The 22,111-nt window shown below is 36.5% G+C and overlaps 1 protein-coding gene across 4 annotated transcripts in view; it reads right to left on the bottom strand.

The window, feature by feature from the left end:
* The window catches only part of LOC129216119 (cAMP-dependent protein kinase catalytic subunit alpha-like), a 315,436-nt gene that overhangs the window by 140,498 nt on the left and 152,827 nt on the right, over positions 1–22,111 (bottom strand). For 3 of the 4 annotated variants that reach the window (XM_054850272.1, XM_054850271.1, XM_054850273.1), the window contains exon 2: positions 135–192. The exons of the other annotated variant lie outside the window; for it this stretch is intronic. The gene's annotated coding sequence lies outside the window, so the exon portion shown is untranslated. The remainder of the gene's footprint in view (positions 1–134; positions 193–22,111) is intronic. 4 annotated transcript variants of the gene reach the window in all.

The raw sequence follows: 22,111 nt of genomic DNA on the forward strand, positions 1-22,111 counted from the left end.
AAACCAAAAGTATATTTTAAAAAATACGCTAAATATTTACTAAACCAAATCTAATAGATGTTCTTCAAAAAACTTGCTAAACCTATAGTAATATCTAACCTATTATGAAGTTTTCACAAAATAAGTTTACTTACAAAAACTTCATATCAGTGGAGATTGAATCCGAGTTTAAAATTTTTAAGAAGTACCAATCTGCAAAGAAAAAAAAACTGTTAGTTTATGGGTAACAAAAACAACTGTTTAATATGCAAAATTACGATTCAGATTGTTTCAGTGAAGCTACGAATTAAAATATGAAAATTTCTTTTGAAAATTGTATATTTAAGGCTAATAATAAAATATCTTAGAAAATATATATTTTATTATTAGTCTTAGTAGCCAGTTATTAGCCGTGGTAGATAATTATTAGCTTAAAAGATATTATTACCTAGCAATAATTATTAGCCGTAGCCAATGATTTATTAGCCGTTGTAATTTATTAGCCGTAGTAGAGAAATTTATCTACTACGTTTTCAGTTGCAACACGAGCGTGAGAATGACATAAACCGCTAGTCTGGCTGACAGGCATATTCGAAAATCTTTACGGATTTTTAATTAGGTATCGGAGATTCCCCGAGCTTAAAATTCCGCAATTTCATATAATAAGAATAGGAGGTTGAAAAATAATTGATGTTTTGCAAGGCTTAAATTTTCGCTACACTGACGGGTTCACGAAAAGGGCAAAAATTAAAGCCTCGCTAAAATAAGTGCTCTTACATTATTTCAGAATTTGTTTTGCTTGTTACTCATACTACCTGGATTAATAGAATTTTTGTTAATCCGGACTGCAATTGATCCCGGTTAGTCCAGATAAACGAAGTTGTACTGTATTCAATACTGGTGGCACCCGCACGGCTTTGCCTGTAGTAGAAAATAAAAAAAAGTCTTTTGGTTCGCCTGTGTATTTACAAATAATGTATGATGAATTTCTCGCCAATTGGCTAGCCCATGTTACGGTTCCACGTTATGATAACTGTGTAATTTACTCGTCCATCTTATGATAATTTTGCTAGGGAAAATGTTCTTAAAATTGGAATAGTAAAAGGAAAAAATCGAATTTTTGAAAAATGGGTTTGAGGTGCACACCCCCATGCTACAAACTAATTCTGAGCCAAATTTCATGAAAATCGGTCGAACGGTCTAGGCGGTATGCGCGTCACAGAGATCCTGACAGACAGAGATCCAGACGTCTAGTTTTATTATTACGTAGGTCAGTCAGAAAGTTAGTTGCACTGCTTCGTAAATCTGTCCCGTCTGAGACAAATTTGATGAAACTCTGTGGCAACACTTCTGGCATGTACCTTTACCGTGTGACGTAGCGGCTTCTCTAAGGCAAATTTAGTTTTTTTGATTATCAGTCGCAAACATATCTCAACAGCTGCAAGTAGCGTCCAAATTGGAAATGAGTGCAGTGATTCGATTTTGTGGGCAAAAAAATGCAACTGCACTGAATGAGTTATGGGCTGTAGCATGAAGAGTAGGGTGAAAATGCAATACCAAGTCAAGCTATCGTGAAATGGTGCAACATGTTTGAGAATGGACGTACAGATATTGACGACGCTGAGCGCGAGGGAAGACCAAATTTAGGTGGGAAGTGTGGGATCACCCTCCCTAGCCACCTTTCACCTCCTGACTTCCATGTTTTTCGGTCCAATGAAACAAGAACTTTCAAGGCAACGATACCATTCGGGTGCCGAAGTGAAAGCTGCAAACCAACAATAGTTATCGGACATCGGACGGGATCTCTTGGCAGAAGGCAACAAAAAACTTGTACCATGTCTCGAAAAATGCGTAAATAACGGGTGTGATTGCGTTAAAAACTAGATTTTGAATGGAACTTTAGGATAACAATAAAGTTATTGTAAATTTTCAGTCCCTTTTTTACTTGCTTGAGTAGTGCAACTAACTTTCTAACTGACCCTCGTAGTAAAGATAACTCATTATCTTTAATATAAGGTATTAGAGAGCAGTTGACAATTTTTTTTTCAAGTAGTGTACATGCAGCGCGAATTATTGTGCAAATTGCTGCTTTTTTCGGACCCCATTTTTTCTGGTGTTTTTTTTTTTTGAAGCTTTTCGTAAATCACCGTTTTTTAAATGAAATTATTTGTATCAATCATTGTTTCACATCTCGCATTTAAGATACTTGTTATAATTCTTAATGAAGGACAAAAATTTAGAATTTTTCGAGAGCGCCCATATTTACACTTTTTCATCTAACAAGAAAAATACTGTTGCCAAAAGATCAGCTAAAAATGAGTTGAAATGTGAGCATTACAATTAACATCATTTTTTAAATTGTATTTTTTTTTTTTTTTTGTTTTTACAATTTTGTATTTTTTAAATCTCTTTTTTACTTTGTGTCTGCTACTAGTGCAGTATCTAACACTCGTGGTTCTATTTATTTATTTCTACAAAAGCAAAACAGATTCACATACATAGAGGACTCCGTACAGAACACTTTGCCACCGTGCACGCATAGGAAAAATTTAGAACACCAGAGAAGGTAATAACACCCAGGGCACCGAAGGGAATCGGACCACCGACCCGTCGCTCAGAAAACGTAGCGTTTGAAACAGAGCCATGTTGCTCTTGTTGCTTTTACCTCAAAACAATTATTTATTCAGGAAAATATGAAATAGGTATACAAATTTTTCGCAAAAATAGCAGTAGTTTATTCTTAGTTCCAGAGCTTGAATGCTCCACCTAGAGGTGGTTTAAGAAATTAGTTAAAGAGGTAACACATTTTAATCATACGCATACAAGGCGGTGTCTCATTGGACAGGTCATACTTAAGTAAGCGGCGCGTTCATGGTTTTACTTTTTTCAGGAACCATTAGCTAGTGACTCCAGCACCTTGTATAGCCGTTTTGAACAGCGAATAAAACTTCTTGTTAGAAATTAAGAGTGAGTAAATGTTACTCCCTACACATTCATAAAACGTCTCTAAGACGTTTCCCATGTTTCCTCTCAAATGGAAAAGTAAATGTGGCGCAAAGAATTTCCACCTGGCAGATTATAAGGTAGTATCGAATAACAAATTTTAACAACGAACGAAGATGGAATACTTGGCAAGAGTAGTAGATTATCACGAGTATACAAACGATTTCAAAGAAGTAATGAGGCGTGGGCAGCTCTTCTCGCATTCTACATAAAACTAATGGTTGTATTTTTATTGTGAAGAGAGCGCGAAGTTTCAGCCTGTGTATAGTGTTCAGGAGACTTTCAATGCGGTTTTACAAAAGAAGCGAAGTTCACAATATTCTTTCAAGAATCTTATTGCGTCAGAATCAATAAAATGGTGAGAATAGCTATTCGTCGCTTCAATGCCAATCATACCTTAATCGGAAAGATGACAAAGATATTTTTGGTTGTCTAATTTTGTGCATAGCGTAAAAATTAAGGAGTCAATATTTATTTCGTTAAATTTATGAGGCTCAAATTTCTCTTCAAATTATTTGTCATTAAATAGTAGGAGAATGTGGTTCAAAGAAAAATAGTGGGACAAAGTGAAATGGAGAAATATTTACTCTAATTTTAGCGCCACTAATTTGGTAATACTTTAACAAAGTAGGAGTACTTGTCGTCTGTTCTAGTCAGCAAAAAGCTACTTCTAAAGTTAAAAATATATGATAATACAAGCGATTTTCAAAAAACGTTACCCATATTGTAATAAAGTATCGACAATTAATTTTCTTTACTAATAATAAAGCTGAAAGTCTCTCTGTCCGGAGGACGTCTGTAGGATGTCTGTAGGATGTCTGTGACGCGCATAGCGCCTAGACCGTTCGGCCGATTTTCATGAAACTTGGCACAAAGTTAGTTTGTAGCATGGGGGTGTGCACCTCGAAGCGATTTTTCGAAAATTCGATGTGGTTCTTTTTCTATTCCAATTTTAAGAACAAAAATATTATAAAATGGACGAGTAATTTACGAACTTATCATAACGTGGAACCGTAACATGAGTACAAACCAATTGGCGAGAAAATTCACCATACATTTGCAAATATACAGGCTAACCAAAAGACCTTTTAATTTTTCTATTACGGGCGAAGCCGTGCGTGTACCACTAGTGTTATTATAAAATGATTCTGTTTTGGGATGAGGATTTTTTTAAAAGTGGAATTAATTGATTTGGCAATTGAGGCATCCATATCTCAAAAACTCATGTCTGCAGATACTGCCGTTTATCAGCCCATGGCAGAATAAACTTTCAAAGTGACACTTCAAATCGTAAGGTAATTTCGAATTAAAATAATGGAATAAAAAATGCTTTCCTAGAAAATACAGCAAATTAAACGCATAAAAATAACATTTAAACTACAAAAGTAGTAATAATACAGATAAGTTGAATGTGATTGCCAGATCATGAATAGTCTTTGTAGAAACCAGTGTTCATTTAGTATGAACAAGGTCCGGAAAACATTTAACGGTATTTGAAAATTTTCCAATTCAGGATTTCGTCGTTCTTCCTCTCCGAATATTCCTCTCGAATGTGGAAAGTGCAATTCTTTTGCAGAGTAATAGGCACACGTAAAAAAATGTCTGCAAATTCACTGGTATTTCTTCCTTATTGTTGAAATTCATTTCACGTCAAAGGGGTTATTTCCATCAGTCAAAAGTATTAATTTTAGTCACTGAAGTTGACAGAATGAGAAAAAATAAATAAATAAATAAATAAATATTAATAACATGGAACGAAGAAAAACTTTTATTTTCAAAACGTTTAAGTTTTAATTAACTTTTTTAAATGTCCGAATTAAATATTGCACTCTACGTTAATGTCATCAATGAATGGTATTTCATCACTTGTGATCTCATGTGCAGGAGCGTGAAAAAGGAAATTGAATTTGCGCAACGATTATTATTATTATTTTAAATGTTAAACTTTGTCAAATTATTTAAAAAATAGTCAAATTCTAGGTTTTTAAGCATGCTTTATCAGAAAAAAATACTTTTAAAATTTCGGAAACGACAACCCATTCAGAATTAACCTATCGCAACGTTTAGTCCAAATCAAGCAAATTCGTTGTTCTTCAACTTATCATAGGTTCAGCCCGAAGCAGTGTTGCCAGATGGTCAAATAAAGATTTCCTCAATTCCCTTTCAACTTTTCCCCAAAAAACGATGTTTTCTATCAAAATTCCCCAAATTCAAAAATTATTTTTCCACTAATATTTTCATAAAATGAATCGACTTCCTCTAATATTTTTGTCTCTTAAATTTGTTTTTCCCCCAAATAGCCAAATTTTCTTATAAAATTCCCCAACTTTTTTTTTCTTCCCATTTTCGCTTTTTTTTTTTTTTTTTGTCTTTTTCATCTTTATCTTTCTTTGTCTATACTAATTTTAAAGCTGAAAGTCTCTATGTCTGGATATCTTCAGGATCTCTGCGACGCGCATAGCGCCTAGACCGTTCGGCGGATTTTTATGAAATTAGTTTATAGCATGGGAGTGTGCACCTTTAAGCAATTTTTCAAAATTTTGATTTTGTTCTTTTTCTATTCCAATTTTAAGAACATTTTTCCGAGCAAAATTATCATAAGATGGACGAGTAAATGACCAAGTTATCATAACGTGGAACCGTAACATGGGCAAGCCAATTGGCGAGAAATTCATCATGCATTATTTGTAAATATACAGGGGAAACAAAAGACCTTTTAATTTTCTACTACGGGCAATGCCGTGCGGATGCCACAAGTCATAAATACAAGCGCCTGACCGAGAGATAAGAAATAACCAATTTTTTTTTCTACTCGCATTTACTACTCTGCTTCTGTATGTACATTTAAACTATGATTTTTGTACATATTTATCCAAGAACATTCTTCATCACACTTAATTTTACCTTTTTCACGTATCAACTAGTTACTCACGCAGAACATTAATGCGAATTCCATAGCATAATATTCCACATAATGCGAATTCCATACATGGGCGCCCATATGCAAAATTGTAAGGGGGGCTCAGATATTTTAACCATGGTTTAGCAGGATATTTTCCCCATGGAAGCAGATTTCTGGACAGATTAGAGTCATTAAAATTTGACATTTTTAATTACTTATTAATTAAAGGCTGGAGAACAAATGTTTTTCAAATGTTTTTACATTTTTGCAAAGAAAAAAGTACTAAAAGCAAGAAAGTTCTAATTTCTAAGGGGAGGCGGGCGCTCGAGCCCCCCATTGCCCCCCGGTATGGGCGTCTTTTATTCCATAAAGTTGAGCAAAGCTAAACCAACGCTGTTTGGTACAAACAATGTAACTACTACTTCTTGTTGCGAATTTAAATACGAAAAGAATTCCTTTTTCCCGAGGTTTTTTCCCCCCAGGATTTCCCCAAGAAAAAAATTTTTCCCCACAGAATTCCCCTCAAAACCCATTTCCCCAAAATTTCCCCAGAGAGCACCAGATTTCCCCAAAATGCGAAAATTTCCCCCAATCTTGCAACTTTGACCCGAAGTGCAAAAAATTCGTCATATTCTTCAAAATTAGTACAGAGGAACCCCGATTTCTTGTTCCAAGCGGGAAAATGTAAAATCGAGGCCGCATTAAAATTATAAGCATAAAGTTTAAAAATTGACTCTTATCCAATGAAGTAATGGGACAAATATGTTACCTTAACTTGTTTTTACTTTCTTCTATATCTAATGTATAGAAGAAAGTATTGGATTCGTGCAAATTTTCGAATTTTGACAGATTTGAATATTTTGAGGTGTGCTGAGTCCATTTCGACCATTTTTGGAAAATATCTCTGTGTGTATGTGTGTGTGTGTGTGTGTGTGTGTGTGTGTGTCCGTGTGTGTGTGTGTCACGTCTGTGTGTGACCAAATTTTTGTGGCCGCTCTACAGCAAAAACTACCGCATGAAATCGAACGAAATTTGGTACACGTATGTGCCTCTATGTGAACTTGTGCCCATTGGATTTTGGCGCGAATTCCTCCAAGGGGGTGGAGCAATGGAACGTTTTTTGAGTTTTGCGTGACTGCTATTCCCCAGGAAGTAACAGGCGGAATCAAACAAAATTTGGTCCATATGTTTCCCCTAACAGGTACAGGTCCTGATTCAATTTTGGTGTCAATATCTCAAACGGGGATTGAGCCATAGAACATTTTTTGTCGTCAATTGTGACTGCTGTATCTAAACAAATAATGAACGTAATCAAACAAAAATTTGTCGACAAGTAACCTTTAGAGGGTGTAAGAAATGATTCTATTTTGGCGTCAGCAGCTGAAAAGGGGTGGCGCAATCGAACGTTCCTTTTTTCCCATTGTGAGTGCCATATCTCAAGAAGCAATGCTACGTTCTGGATGAAATTAGGAAAATAATGAATCCATTTGTAAACAGGTGTTGGTTTAATTTTTGCGTCAATCGCTCCATGGGGGCTGATTTTTTTAATTTGTGTGAATAAAAATAGCTTTATAATTTCAATAATAAGAAAAATAAATCGTAATAGACTGTCGTCTGCGTTTATCTCGTGAGTTTAATCAGTGCCGTCCGAAGAGCTGACGGCGCCCGGGGCGAAGGTGGTTTCCTTGCGCCCTTCCCCCCCTAAGTTAGTTATCAGTGCATAATACATACTTGAATTTTTTTACACATTAATGAACAAAACACTCAGAGGGATATGCATAATACAAATTAAAACACAAGCAATGAATCTGTTTCTAATATTTGTAAAACATTAATGAACCAAAAACTTTTTGAAAAATGGAAATGTTAAAAACCCAAATATTTGTCAAGTAAAATTTTATCCCACTAGATAAAAAACAAACAATTAAAACTGACTTGGTTATTCATATTGATCAAACTAAGAACACGAATAAATAATTTGCTGATTATAAATAGTAAATGTATTTATTGAAGTAAATTACATCAAAATTAAATTTCGATCTGGACTCATCCAATGGTTCTTTTCAAGAGTTTTTTTGGTTTTGCTTGTACCAATTTAATACCAGCTTTCATATATGTTATTAACAAAGATGTTATTCTTTTGCATCAAATACTTAAGTTTTAGGGGGAAGCCCATAAATACTCAACAACATTGAAAATCGCTATGAATTGCGTTTTTGGAGCTCTAATTTCGAAAAATCACTGGCCCTAATATTACAAATTATGGCCTTACAAATTGCGTTTTAAGACTTGAGTTTAAAAAAAATTCGTGCAAGGGTCCCCATGCAGCCTTTTTTTAATATAACAAGTAATGGGTTTTTTAAACGACACTAACAAAAAATTTAAGTGAAGTAGCCCCTGAATGTAAAACATTGCTTAAATTTCTTGAACCATAATTTTAAACAATTTTCCTGGGAAATGCTCCAGATTCTCCAATCCATAAAATCTTCAAAGTTTGTCTAAAGTTGCGTTTTTGAAACTTCAGTTTCGAAAACATGCAGGGGGGAGAAGGAATTGATTTCAATCGATTAAAAAAAAGTATTTGATCGGAAACAGTCTCTGAGCTCCCTCCCTTACCCTATTGTCAATAAACATGGCCTATAATCGCGTTTTTAAGGCTAAAATTGCAATTTTAAAACTAAAAGTTTCAAAATTTTGTCCGAACATCTTTTAACTTTGCTTCCTATCCGATCAAAAAAAAAAAATATTTTTTTTCCTGTTTTTTTTTTTTTTTTTTTTTTTCAATGTTTTTCCCTTAAAACCTTTTTTCCTTTACGTCACTGCACGCAGGGGCAGACTTTAAGCAAATTTGGTAGGAACTAGATAAAGAAGTGCCTTTTGTTTGATTCTAAACAATTATATTTTCAAAAATTGCATCTGCTTCAATGATACAAAGAAACGAATGTTTTGGAGTCTTAGAGAGAGGAATATTTTCGTGCCCTTGGGAAAAAAAATAGAGAATCAATGCAATGATTCTCTATTTTGTGTGTCTATGACTGTGTAGCTATGATACACGAAATGAGGCGGCGCCGCAAGCCCCCCCCCCCCCAATTTTATACAATCGGATCATTTTATACGATGAGGGGCGCCGCAAGGTGCCTCTCATTTCGTGTGACTCATCGTGTTTCGTTGAAACAATGAGCGCTTTGCGGCGCCCTCTCATTTCGTGGCGCCCGGGGCGATTGCCCCGCTCGCCCCACTTTTGGGACGGCCCTGAGTTTAATTGCATGGAAATGATCGGAAATATTATCTCAATGATTTAAAATTTTTAACTGTTGCCATCTTGTGTTTGTTAACAAATAAATGTTTGTAATTATTTTAAGCAAGGCTCCTAAAATAATTTTCAAATTTCATTCTTTGCTTAGCTTTTGAGATAAATCAGGAACTGGGATGGTCGTCAAGTTATGGCGTGTGTAATTTTCTTTTTGTTTGGAATCTTTCTCGTTAAGCATGGGGAGGGATTAGAATTATAAGAAAGTTTCGTAATGGCCACAACATACTAGTTTGGTTTTAGATACAATTTCATCTACAGCACGATCTGTACTGACAACTGTTTATAAATTTGCTTTGCAATCTTTGGTGAACGGACACCTGAAAAAACCGGAAAACAATCAAACAGAAAACTAAAATTAGAATATTTTTATTGATAAAATATTAATTCAATTTCACTTTTCTGCAAGTACAGCTTTGAAAAGCATATTACACCTTTCAGAAAATACAAAATTACATTTGTGTCCGACAAATTTGAAACCAACCTAAAACAAATCCTTGAAAATAAAAATTGAAAACAAAGGTTTTGAACGTTAAGTTCCACATACTAAGTACACAAAAAGAGAATAAAAGAAAACATCATTTCCATTTTATTTGAAGAACGACCTGCTGGTGACGTGTTTTTTCAACTATCGATTTTCTCTTTGTGATCTTTTCAAAAGCATATTGTAACGGATTCGGTGCGACTTCCACTTTCTTGAAATGAAGACACAGTTCTTGATAAAAACACAGGAAATTTATTTACACTATGTACAGGAAAGATCTTCAACAACTGCTAAATTATTCATCAGCAATTAAGCAATTATCACACAACACCGTAAACTCAACGTTTACACACGTATTTACTTCCAAATACGAAAACAACACAGCGAAATGCCTCGCTATAAACAGAGCAAATACACACGCTCAGTTCGAAATCCTCAGTCGAAACTCTCCGTTTATCCATCGCTAACGGCTTTTATAAACATCCAAGAATTTTCCACAACATTCTTTCTGGTTCGAGAAATGCGTAGACCGTTATCAATGAAAAGAAAGAAAATAGGGGTCGTATACTTTAGCCGAATGAAAAAGGGGTTGTATATTCATTACGGGAAACTATTTACAGGTTACGTTCCTACAATAATTACTATTTACAGAATTTGTAACATTGCCCCCTTCCTAAGGACTGCACGTCCCGGGCAGTACAATCCCCAGAAAGGGTGCCAAACTTCTATCACAAGTTTACAAATATACACATTAATTAATAACTAACAGATACAGAAAACACAATAATAACAAGAAATGTTACTAAACATTAAAAGCAAAAATTATCTACAACTTTTATGTTATCAACCATGGTTGTTTACGTAATACTCATGAACTATGGCCATAGTATGGGGCTAACCGATCATAATGTACAACCCTAGGCTTTGCATTAGGTGATTTTTGGATCCTCACTACGACGTCATTCAGTCGGTTAAGGACTTTGTAGGGTCCATCCCAATGCGACTGCAATTTGGGTGAAAGACCTTTCCGTCGGATGGGATTCCATAACCAAACCTTGTCGCCTTCGTTGAATTCATGTCCAGTAGACCTTGTGTCGTATCTGGTCTTCATCTTCTCCGCCGCGATGTTGATTCGCTCTCGTGCGAAGTTATGAACGTCTTCCAACCGGGCCTGGAGATCCTGGATCCTCCTCAGGCGATGAAGGCGCATCCGGAGGACGACCGAAGACGAGATCACAAGGTAGCCGAAGCTCTCGTCCGAAGAGCATCTGAGATGGGGCAAATACAGTAGTCTCGTGGACAGCACTGCGGTAGGCCAGCAGGAACAAAGGTAGCTTCTTGTCCCAATCCTGTTGATTTCTGGATACCATAAGCGAGAGATTATTTAGGATTGTGCGGTTAAATCTCTCCACCATGCCGTCCGATTGTGGATGTAGTGGTGTTGTCCTAGTTTTCTCAATTCCGAGAATTTGACATAGGCCCTTAAACACAGCAGAGATGAAATTCCTCCCTTGATCGGAATGAATCTGCAAAGGTGTTCCGTATCTCGAGATCCAATGTTGGACTAGAGTCTCTGCTACGGTGGTAGCCTCTTGATCTGGAATGGGATATGCTTCCGGCCATTTGGTGAAGTAGTCGATGGAAACAAGAATGTATTTGTTCCCATCAGCAGTTCTTGGTAGAGGACCCAGGATATCGATCCCAATTCGTTCGAAAGGAGCTCCAACGTTGTACAGATGTAGCTTCCCTCTGCTTCTCTTCTTCGGTCCTTTACGAGCAGCACAGGCGTCACAAGAATGGCACCACTTCTCCACGTCATCCTTCGCCTTGCTCCAGAAGAAGCGCTCCCGAACTTTATTGAGAGTTTTCAAGACACCAAAATGTCCTCCAGTCGCACTACTATGTATTTCTTTCAGGACATCTGAAATCCTGGATCGAGGAAGTAGTAACTGCCACCTAGATGTCTTGCCGTCGTCAGATTCCCATTTCCGGTGTAGCACGCCGTTCCGTAAATGGAGTGAGTTCCATAAAGCCCAGTATCTTTTTGTTGCAGGACTGAAGATGGAAACGTCCTGCCAGCTAGGGCGTCGACTGTCACTTTCCATGAACTCTAAAATTGGTTTAATGTCGGGGTCTTCAAGTTGATCTTTTCGAACTTGGTCGTCACTCCATGGATCAGGTTCTGATGATATTGGAGTCACTGTCACCTGATAGGCGGCAGGGCTAGTCGTTCCATACTGTTTCTCGATTCGGGAACAATAGTGGCAGTTCTCAGGACAGGGTCTCCTTGATAAAGCGTCAGCATTACCGTGAGATAACCCTTTTCGATGCTTGATCTCCATGTCATATTCCTGGAGCCGCTGTATCCATCTGGCTATCTGACCTTCCGGATTTTTGAAGTTCAAAAGCCAAGTTAATGAGGCATGATCTGTCCGAAGCAGAAATTTTCGGCCGTAGAGGTAATGATGGAAGTGTTCTACAGCTTTCACTATGGCCAGTAACTCCTTTCTGGTGACGCAGTAATTTCGCTCCGACTTTGATAAGCATTTGCTCCAGTAAGCGATGACATGTTCATTTCCGTCAATTTCTTGGGATAAAACAGCTCCAATTCCCTCCTTGCTCGCATCAGTGTCCAGGATGAAGGATTTTTCAGGCTGAGGATAGGCGAGGATAGGCGTTGATGTTAAAGCCTCCTTCAGTCGTAGAAATGCGTCTTCGCATTCTTTGGACCATTCAAACTTTTGCTTGCTCTCCGTCAGCTTATGCAAAGGTCGTGCAATGTTGGAAAAACCCTTCACAAACTTCCTGTAGTACGTGCAGAGCCCCAGGAAACTTCGCAACTGATGGATGTTTTCGGGACGACTCCAACTCCTGACCGCAGATACCTTCTCTGGATCGGTTTGCACACCCTCAGAAGAGATGATGTGACCAAGGTAGTTCACTTCCCGGCGGAACAAATTACATTTGGACGGGCTTAACTTCAGATTGGCTTCCTTAAGCTTTTGCAGCACCTTCCTAAGATTTGCCAGATGTTCTTCGAAGCTGCGTCCCACGATGATGATATCGTCTAAGTAGACCAGACAGGATTCGTAAGAGAGTCCTCTTAACACTGTCTCCATAAGACGCTCGAACGTAGCTGGTGCATTGCAGAGGCCGAAGGGCATCACTTTGAACTGCCATAAACCTTGTCCAGTTGTAAACGCTGTCTTCTCTCGGTCATCAGGGTGTATCTCAACCTGCCAGTAGCCGCTCTTCAAGTCCAGGGTCGAAAACCACTTGTGTCCGGAAAGAGTGTCCAAGGTGTCGTCTATCCGTGGAAGAGGGTAACTGTCTTTCTTGGTGATTTCATTCAGTCGTCGGTAATCGACACAAAATCTGGTGGAGCCATCTTTCTTTCGGACCAAGACGATGGGAGAGGCCCAAGGACTGGATGACGGTTCGATTACATCATTCTCCTTCATCTCTTTCAGAAGGGTTTCAACCTCTTCCTTCTTAGCGAACGGTAGTCGTCTTGGATGCTGTTTAATAGGGAGGTGTTCTCCAGTGTAAATCCTATGCTGCGTTAAATTCGTACGGCCAACATCCTCCGATGTAGATGAAAACAGATGCTTGAAGTCATCCACCAATTGTTCCGCAGCAGTTCTTTGGTCTTTCGTTAATGGTGCACTCCCAATTAACTTCGATGTCAAGGACTCAGAAGACACAGTCTCGGGGGAATTGATTCTTCTAATGATGCAGTTTACTGGAGTACAAGTTGCTAACACTTCACCTTTCCGGATATTCCTTGGCCTTTCACTCACGTTGGCGACTCTCACAGGAATTACATCCTTGGAAAGGTCCACAAGCGTAGATGCTACCAGCACTCCTTTTAGGTTATTGCTTAGGTTAGGGTATTCAATGAGTCCAAATCGAAAACTATTGCTTTCTTCAATGGAGCCGGGTATTAATGATTCTGACCTTGAGGGAATTGATAAATCTGTTTGGGCTATTATTTGATGAGCGGATTTTACATCACTTGCTGCAGGGAAAACGGCTATGTCTTCTCTCATCGAGTGCAGCTCATTAGTCTTGAAGTCGAGAGTGAAGTCATATTTCTTCAAAAAGTCCAATCCGAGAATGAAGGGGTCCGTGATATTAGCGACGAATGCCGTATGATGGTAGGTGGCATTCCCAAACACTATTTCCAAGTCCACTTTACCGTCAATCTCGATCTTGTCACCTGTCACAGTCTGGAGACTTACGCGTGGCGATGTCCACAGCAGTTTCAATCCAAATTCACGAGCCACATCTGTCCTAATGATTGTCACATTGGCTCCAGTGTCAACAATCAGTCTGCAGGGGTTCCCATTTACATGTGCGTAAATGAAAAGTCCATCACTGCCACTACTAGAAGAGGAAATCTGCAGAGCTTTAGTGGTGGTGATTTCCTTCCCTCGCGTAGCTTGGCGAGCCGGACAACTCCTTCGCAGGTGTCCTTCACTACCGCATTTCCAGCACTTCTGCTCTTGTTTCTTTTGGGCTGTTATGCTGCTCAAATGTCTTGTCAAGTCACCGAGTTGTCTCTCAAGTTCAGCGAGGTGGGACGACCTGGAATCAGACTCATCATCTTCCTGAGTCCGGATTAGATGGCGATCCACACGGGTTGCTTCTTGGGCGGCCTCGTATCTCATCGCATACACAACGGCAGAATTCAGGTCTTTGACATCCGCCATCCGTAGAGCTTTCTGGATTTCCGGATCTCGAACCCCGTCGATGTAGTAGTTGAGTGCCAGGTTGTCTCGAACATCCGCAGGACAGTCACAAAAAGCAAGATGAGACAATCTCTCGACGTCCGCCGCTAGCTCTTGCAGGGTTTCCCCGGTTTTCTGGAAACGGGATTTTAACTGGAGTCGGCTGAAATCTTTCTGGCACTTCTCACCGAAGCGAAGCTCCAACGCAGATGTGAGGGCGGCGAAATCCAGGCGCTGGCTGTCCGGAAGGGTCTGGAGAATGTCCGCTGCGTCACCTCTCAGGGATGCTGCAAGATGACAGGCCTTGGTAGCAGAGTCCCATCCGTTCGCTTCCGCCACTATCATGAATTGAGTTTTGTAAACCTGCCACGAAGTTTTCCCATCAAATGTGGCAAGTTTAATGGAAGGTCGAGCAACCGATGTGGGAGCGCCAAACTGTACAGAGCTGCTTTCCGCGGTCGCCAATCTCCTTTCCACGTCCTTAAAGATCTCTTCTTTAAGTAGATGAAATCTTCTATCTTCATCTTCAAATTTATTTTCTACAGCATTGAATCGGCTTTCAACGGTATCAAATTTTTCTTCAATTGCATCAACTCGATGCTCTATGTCATTAAATTTATTTTCCATCACAGTCTTTACCGAAATAAGGTCGTTTTTAATTTCTTCTTGGTTAGACGTTAAGTCCTTTTTCAGCACCGTTAAATCGCTTTTTAACTGGTCTTGATTTGCCAACATACTTGCAGTCAGATCACTTTTTAATTGGTCTTGATTAGCCGCCAATTCACTCTTCACAGAGTTGATTGCATCAAGCAGTTGTTTTAATTGTTCATCCATTGCGCGAGTAATCACCATAAAAATAAAGTCCAAATTTAAAAAGTCTTTATGAAAAAATGTCCAAAGTCACACTTACTGCAAGAAAGTCCTGAAGTAGCCCCACGTTGGGCGCCAAATTGTAACGGATTCGGTGCGACTTCCACTTTCTTGAAATGAAGACACAGTTCTTGATAAAAACACAGGAAATTTATTTACACTATGTACAGGAAAGATCTTCAACAACTGCTAAATTATTCATCAGCAATTAAGCAATTATCACACAACACCGTAAACTCAACGTTTACACACGTATTTACTTCCAAATACGAAAACAACACAGCGAAATGCCTCGCTATAAACAGAGCAAATACACACGCTCAGTTCGAAATCCTCAGTCGAAACTCTCCGTTTATCCATCGCTAACGGCTTTTATAAACATCCAAGAATTTTCCACAACATTCTTTCTGGTTCGAGAAATGCGTAGACCGTTATCAATGAAAAGAAAGAAAATAGGGGTCGTATACTTTAGCCGAATGAAAAAGGGGTTGTATATTCATTACGGGAAACTATTTACAGGTTACGTTCCTACAATAATTACTATTTACAGAATTTGTAACAATATTATCCAGCAAATAAATTTACCTTTGTGTAGCTTATAGCTGGATAAAGGAATTCCTAGACAAATTCTAAGTTCTCAGGAGGAAAAAAATGAGCAATGTATTATGTAAGAACAGACATTTTCTTTTTATCATAAAACTAATCATATTTAGGAGATCGAAAATCACAACTGAAATGCTTGAAAAAAAGGTTATATCAATGATGAATCTAGATGGATTTTGCATTTCACATGATATTGTATTTGGAGTATAAACATTGAACTGCGCAAAAAAGTTATCTTTAACACAAAATGTTGATTGTGTAAACATTGAAATGAACAAAAATTAATCTTTGATACAAAATTTTGATTAATTGTATTAAAGTAAACGCAACGGATCAATGCGATGACAAATTTTTATTTACATTGCCAAAGTTTAAATATTATTCCTTCGTATTCGGCAGGGGGGGGGGGGAGGAATGCGCTCACACATACGCGCGAAATTCGAAACACTTTATCTTCCACCCAAAAGAAAATGCTGCAAAAGATTTATTTTGCTGATCAATATATATATAGATATATCTATATATTTTTGATGTAAAGTAAAAGAACTTGTGAATAATCACATGATCACAATTTAAATTTCAAAAATTCATAATATCGTTAAAAACTGTTGCATTTAGCTCATGCCATTTTAATAGATGTATGCGACTATTTTGAAAAGTGAACAAACACAACACTTTTCTTATCGTTTCCCAACTGGCATTGTGCATAAGAAATCTCCGCCGTCAATTCAGGAGCTGTCCACAAATGATGTCAAGTTTTGAAGAAGTAAAGGGTTCGTGTAGTTGTGACCAGGGTTGCCAGATTTAAGAACAGTAAATACGGGACAGGCTTCTAGAGTGAAAGGGAGGGGGGGGGGGGAGAGATCTTTTTGAGATTGAGAGCAATTACTGGATATGGTGTATTTTTAAGGGGTGCTTTCCGACGTAGAACATCGCTTCATGATAAATCTGAAAAATTCAATCGTAACAAAACCTTAAACCCTGTAAAATGTTACCGATCAAAGTATAAAATTCGTTTTCATTGCGATTGACGACGCATCAGCAGAGATATATTCCTAACATTAGTCTATGAGCAAAGAGGAAGCAATCATTCAGCTAGTCGTGGTTCTTCCAAACAAAAATCAAATTAAAAGAAAAATAATTTTTGCGTTTGCTACCACATGATTTTCTTATTGCTCTTTATTTCAAGTTTTCGCTTTGCTTTATTTTTTCCCCTTAAAAAATGTCTCGTTTTGTAAAATATGTATTGTTATTAGCTAGAATACGGGACTTTAGCCGTCCCGTATGGAAGCTCCCCGGGACGCGGGACAATTTTACAAAATACGGGACTGTCCCTTGAAATCCGGGGCATCTGGCAACCCTGGTTGTGACAGTTTGTGACAAGGGGAAGCTAGTGGGAAACAGGAAGTACGACATCAGACATTTTTATAAGGATATGTTTATGAAAAATCGCGTGAGGTGTGACAAAAAGGATGGGGGAGAGAGGGTCAAAAATGGGGAGAAAAGTGTAACATCAGTTACGGAAAGCGCCTAATCTAGAATAACATTTGAAACTTTGTTCTTTAAAATGAATTTCGAGCTTTTCATTGATTGGGGAGTGTTCATTTCCTGATTCATCTACCTTATACTTCTTTTAATTTTTCAATCTAGTTTTTTTGTTCTAACTTTATTTCAGTTCATGTTATTTATTAATTTTTATTGCAAACAATTTTTTTAAAATATCTCATGAAAAATCTGAAAAATTAACTGTTTTAGTAATTTACTTTTTAAAAGTGTTCTTATTTCGCTTGCTTCTTTATTTATTTCTACCTATTCATATTCAACATTTTATATTCGAAGAAAGGCGTTGGTTGGTACGCGAGGAAAAAATGGCTACATTAATTGTATACAGAATTCTTGTTCCTCTTCAAATCTAAATTCGAAAATCATTTATCTTAAGATTATAGAAAAAAAAAGAAAAAAAGTACTTGTTTCTCATGTAGTGGCATGACAGGAGGTGGGGCCTAGGAGGGAAATAACCCCTCCCATAAAGAAAGAAAATTTATAATAGCTCAGTGCCAAATTTATATTTATCTATACATCCATTCATCTACATATATTTATCAACTTCCATTTAGAATCTATTTATTTATACTCCCCTTCTATCGATCTATCTATAGTAACTTAACTATCTATTTCGCTATGTATTTATCTATTTCTAGTAAAATTATATCCATATCATTTATCTATTTTTCTCTATAAAGCTACCATTTGTATCTATTTGTGCACATCTATTTGTATCCATCTGTCTGTCTATTTAAGTGTGTTTATCTGTTTATCTATTCTATCTATTTTTCTACACTAATTTATGTCTTTTTTTCTATACCTTTATCTACTTCCATCTATTTTCTCTAATTATATATTTACCAAGTTTAATCAATTTGTCTACATCTGTTTGTATCCATCTGTCTTGCCTATCTATCTATCTATTAATTTAGTTCTGTCAATTAACTATGTGTAAATTTATTTATATCTGTCTACTTGAGTAGAAAGGGGGGCGGGGATAAGTTAAAGCCCACTAAATGAAAAAATTCTCACTACGCCAGTGTTTTAATGTAATGAACAATGTGTACAAAGAGTTTTAGTGTATTCCCAAACTGTCTTTCAATATCAACAATGACAAAGTTAATCGATGTACACATTAAACATAAAGCTTATGGACATCTATAGCTCTGATCAATGAATTAATAACCGTACAGTCTTCTAGTAAGATGTGTAAAGAAATGTACGGTATGTATTTTAGCTTTTCGTTTGAAATTGTGAAACGTTATGCACACGGTACTTATTAAAAATGAATAAAAATTTATCTTATTTAGAAAAAAAAAGTTTCTGAATAATTAAATACATATAATTAAATAACAATAACAATAATTACTGTTAGTGGGCTTTCGATTACGTGACACGAACAAAATGAGATTTTTAACCGACTTCAAAAAGGAGGCGGTTATCAGTTCATACCGTATGTATGTTTTTTTTTTTGTTTGTCCACTCATAGCGTCTCACCTAGTGAACCGATTTTGATGATTCTTTTTTTAATGGATAGGGGATGGCTCAACTTAGGTCCCATTACTTTGTTTGACCATATTTGTTCTTTAGAAAAAAAGTTATGGGCAAAAAACAGTACATTTTATACAATTTCCATATGATATTGTAGCGAAGTTCGCACTTTTCATCCGTCGATAACGGTGGCTCAGTGGTAGAATTCTCGCTTCCCGCATGAGCGACCCGGGTTCAAATCCCGACTAGGACAAGGTGAATTTTACTAAAATTTCGTTTCTACTGTTTCCCGTATTTTCTCGAATGTTCTATTAATTTCTGTATCTTTCCAAGTCTGGAAAGTTCCAGCACTTTCTCAAGTTGTATATAAGGAGATGTAACGTTCATTCGTGGTTCTGAATAAAGATCTCGAGTTGAGACTAACGAGTATTCGCTTCATTTGGCTGTCACATTGTCTTTGGTATCTTCATCTACGCGACAATATGAAACTCATTTTTATAAAAGTTTGGTGCCATGTAACATTAATAGTAATTGTAATGATATTTTTGAATAAAGGCTTTTCTAAAGCAATACAGTGATATCGAGCCGAACTTCTTACTAGGTAACTTCTTATTTTTACTGAAATATCTACATTTACACTAAAAAGAATGAAATAAAAAAATGTTGAAAAAAAATAGAACCGACTTCAAAATTGCTCTAAAAAGTGAAAAATAATTTTATTCTTTAAATACCATCGATAATACTTTTAAACATAATTTTTGAAGTTGGCGCAAAAACAAAAAGTAAAACCCATTGTAACCATGCTTCGTTCATATTGTTATGAAAAAATCATCCAAAGTTAGGAACGAAACATTTATATCGTTACTCAAATATGCTGTCATCAATGCGTAATGCATGTGGCAGTGAAGAAACTGGGCCTGGTTTAATTTATAGTTGTAGTTGAGTTATGGCTGTGAATGATTTTATCGATCGTTTTTGCGCCAACTTCAAAAATTATGTTTAAAAGTATTATCGATGGTGTTTAAAGAATAAAATTATTTTTCACTTTTTAGAGCAATTTTGAAGTCGGTTTTTTTTTTTTTTTTTTTCAAAATTTTTTTATCTGGTATAAACTTTTATAGATCCGTTTAAAATCCTTTCAGACGTGGCGTCCGGTATACCGGACATAAACTTTAAACAGCTGCTAATCATTTGCTTATTGAATAAATTAATAATTTTTTTCGTAGTTAACTCTTTAGTCTGTTTATTATTATCTATGCAAGAATTTTTCATTTTATGATTGACAACATTAAGAAACAGGGATTGGGAGAGAATGGGACTAGCTCATTTTGCCAACCACGAATTCTCGTCGCGAAAGCGAGGGTTTTTTTTCTGATTTTTTAAAAATATATAATATTTTATTAATCATTTCAAATGCTTATATTATGTTTTATTATTGTTTAGAGAATATTCTACAATAAAGTTTGTTTGGTTTCTTCGTTTTTTATCTGAAATATGTATTTCAATAATATATGTCCGGATTATTGAACGTGTCATAACTCTTTTTATTTTTCACCTACAAACTTGAAATTTTGTCTATAAGATGCTCTTTAGCATAGTACACTGTCAACCAAATAAAAACATTTTTGGAAAAGTATTTCAAAATTCCGTTTGAAAGGGTTGCTAAAATACAAAGTTGCGGTTACTAGTATGAAGTTATTTGTAAAATAATGCTTCAATCCTCAACCTCCAACTTATCTTTTATAAAAATGCTGTCGGGAAAACTTAACAGAAGGAAACAAAAGAGAACAGAAGAAGTCATGTCCCAACTTCTTCGTGTTCTTAGTTTATGGGCGAGACAGAAGCGCTTGATATTTGTTTTATTGTGGTGGCAGCAGATCAAAATACAGTATACTGCAAATGTATGAGTCCTTATTTTAGACTTAGAAGCAGAGGAAACACGATTTTGCGCTCTGTCTTTCTTAAAGCAATGTTTCTATCTAAGATGATAAAAGAGCAATGCAAAAGAAATTTTGTACCTTCCTGTACCATAAAGACTATATCAGAGGAAGACTGCGTTTTATAGCAAAGTCCTTGAATTGTTCTTATCTTGAAGATTTGTTTTTAGTAAAATTAAATTTTCTGAACTGCAAACATAGTAAGGCACCCCCCCCCCCTCCCTTTTTTTGACACTCATTCATCTGCCGTTTAATTTAAGTAGCCTTTCACTGATCTACATTATTCCGCTGCCACAATATCCTTTCGCAGTTTCAGAATCCTATACTAGTTTTGAGCAAAGTGCATTCAAACTATTTAGTGTTCCGTCCTATTCCTTTCGTCGGAAGACTTTGCACCCACAAGCTTACATCTTTTGTAATAAAAAGGTTCTTCAAAACCCCGAAATCTGTGTTTGCAATTTTTTGCAAATTTGGGCATTTATAACGAAACGTAATTTATCTTTACTTTTGAGCACCAAAGGTATTCATTTATTTCTTATCTCAAAATGTAATTTCTTAGGCCATAGATCACAACAAAACAAACCTATTTCATCTTAAGTTTCACTAAGCATTCACAGGAAAATAAATATAGCTGGAATGGATAACAAAAATCGTCCAAATCCTTCGCACAATGACCTAATATCTCTGAAAGAGTTTTATGGAATAATCATGAGATCATTTTTAACCATTCTTATTTTGACAACTTAGGTATGAATTTTTATAAATTTTACGGCTTTGAGATGCTGTCAAAATAGAGTTATGAGGAAAATTGAAAGAGTACAGCGACTGAATAATATTGAGTGATTTAAGAAATGAATAGTTTCCCCCGTCCCTTTTTGATTATATAACAAAAACGTTTCTATCTTTAGCAAGCAGACATATCTTAAGCAAATAACATCGTTTAGGGAACGTTGTCGTAACAAGCATATACAAAGTTATATTGGTTTTTACTCGAAATTTTTGGTTTCAGTTAAAAGTTTTATGAGTACTTTTTTTTATTAGAACGTATCGAAAACAGTGATTTGCATAAATACATTTTTAATTTTGCTTCAAATCATAGATATAACTCAATCATAAGTAGTAAAAGAAGATTAAAAAAAAAAAAACCTTGTTAAAATTTGTTAATTTAATATTTCAGGATAGAGTAATTCCGATACCTCTGAAACACGCACAGAGTTCTTTCTAATGGAGGGTACAGAAAGCAAAATGACAAAATTG

Source organism: Uloborus diversus, chromosome 2, assembly GCF_026930045.1.
Source record: "Uloborus diversus isolate 005 chromosome 2, Udiv.v.3.1, whole genome shotgun sequence".
Taxonomy (NCBI): Eukaryota; Metazoa; Arthropoda; class Arachnida; order Araneae; family Uloboridae; genus Uloborus; species Uloborus diversus.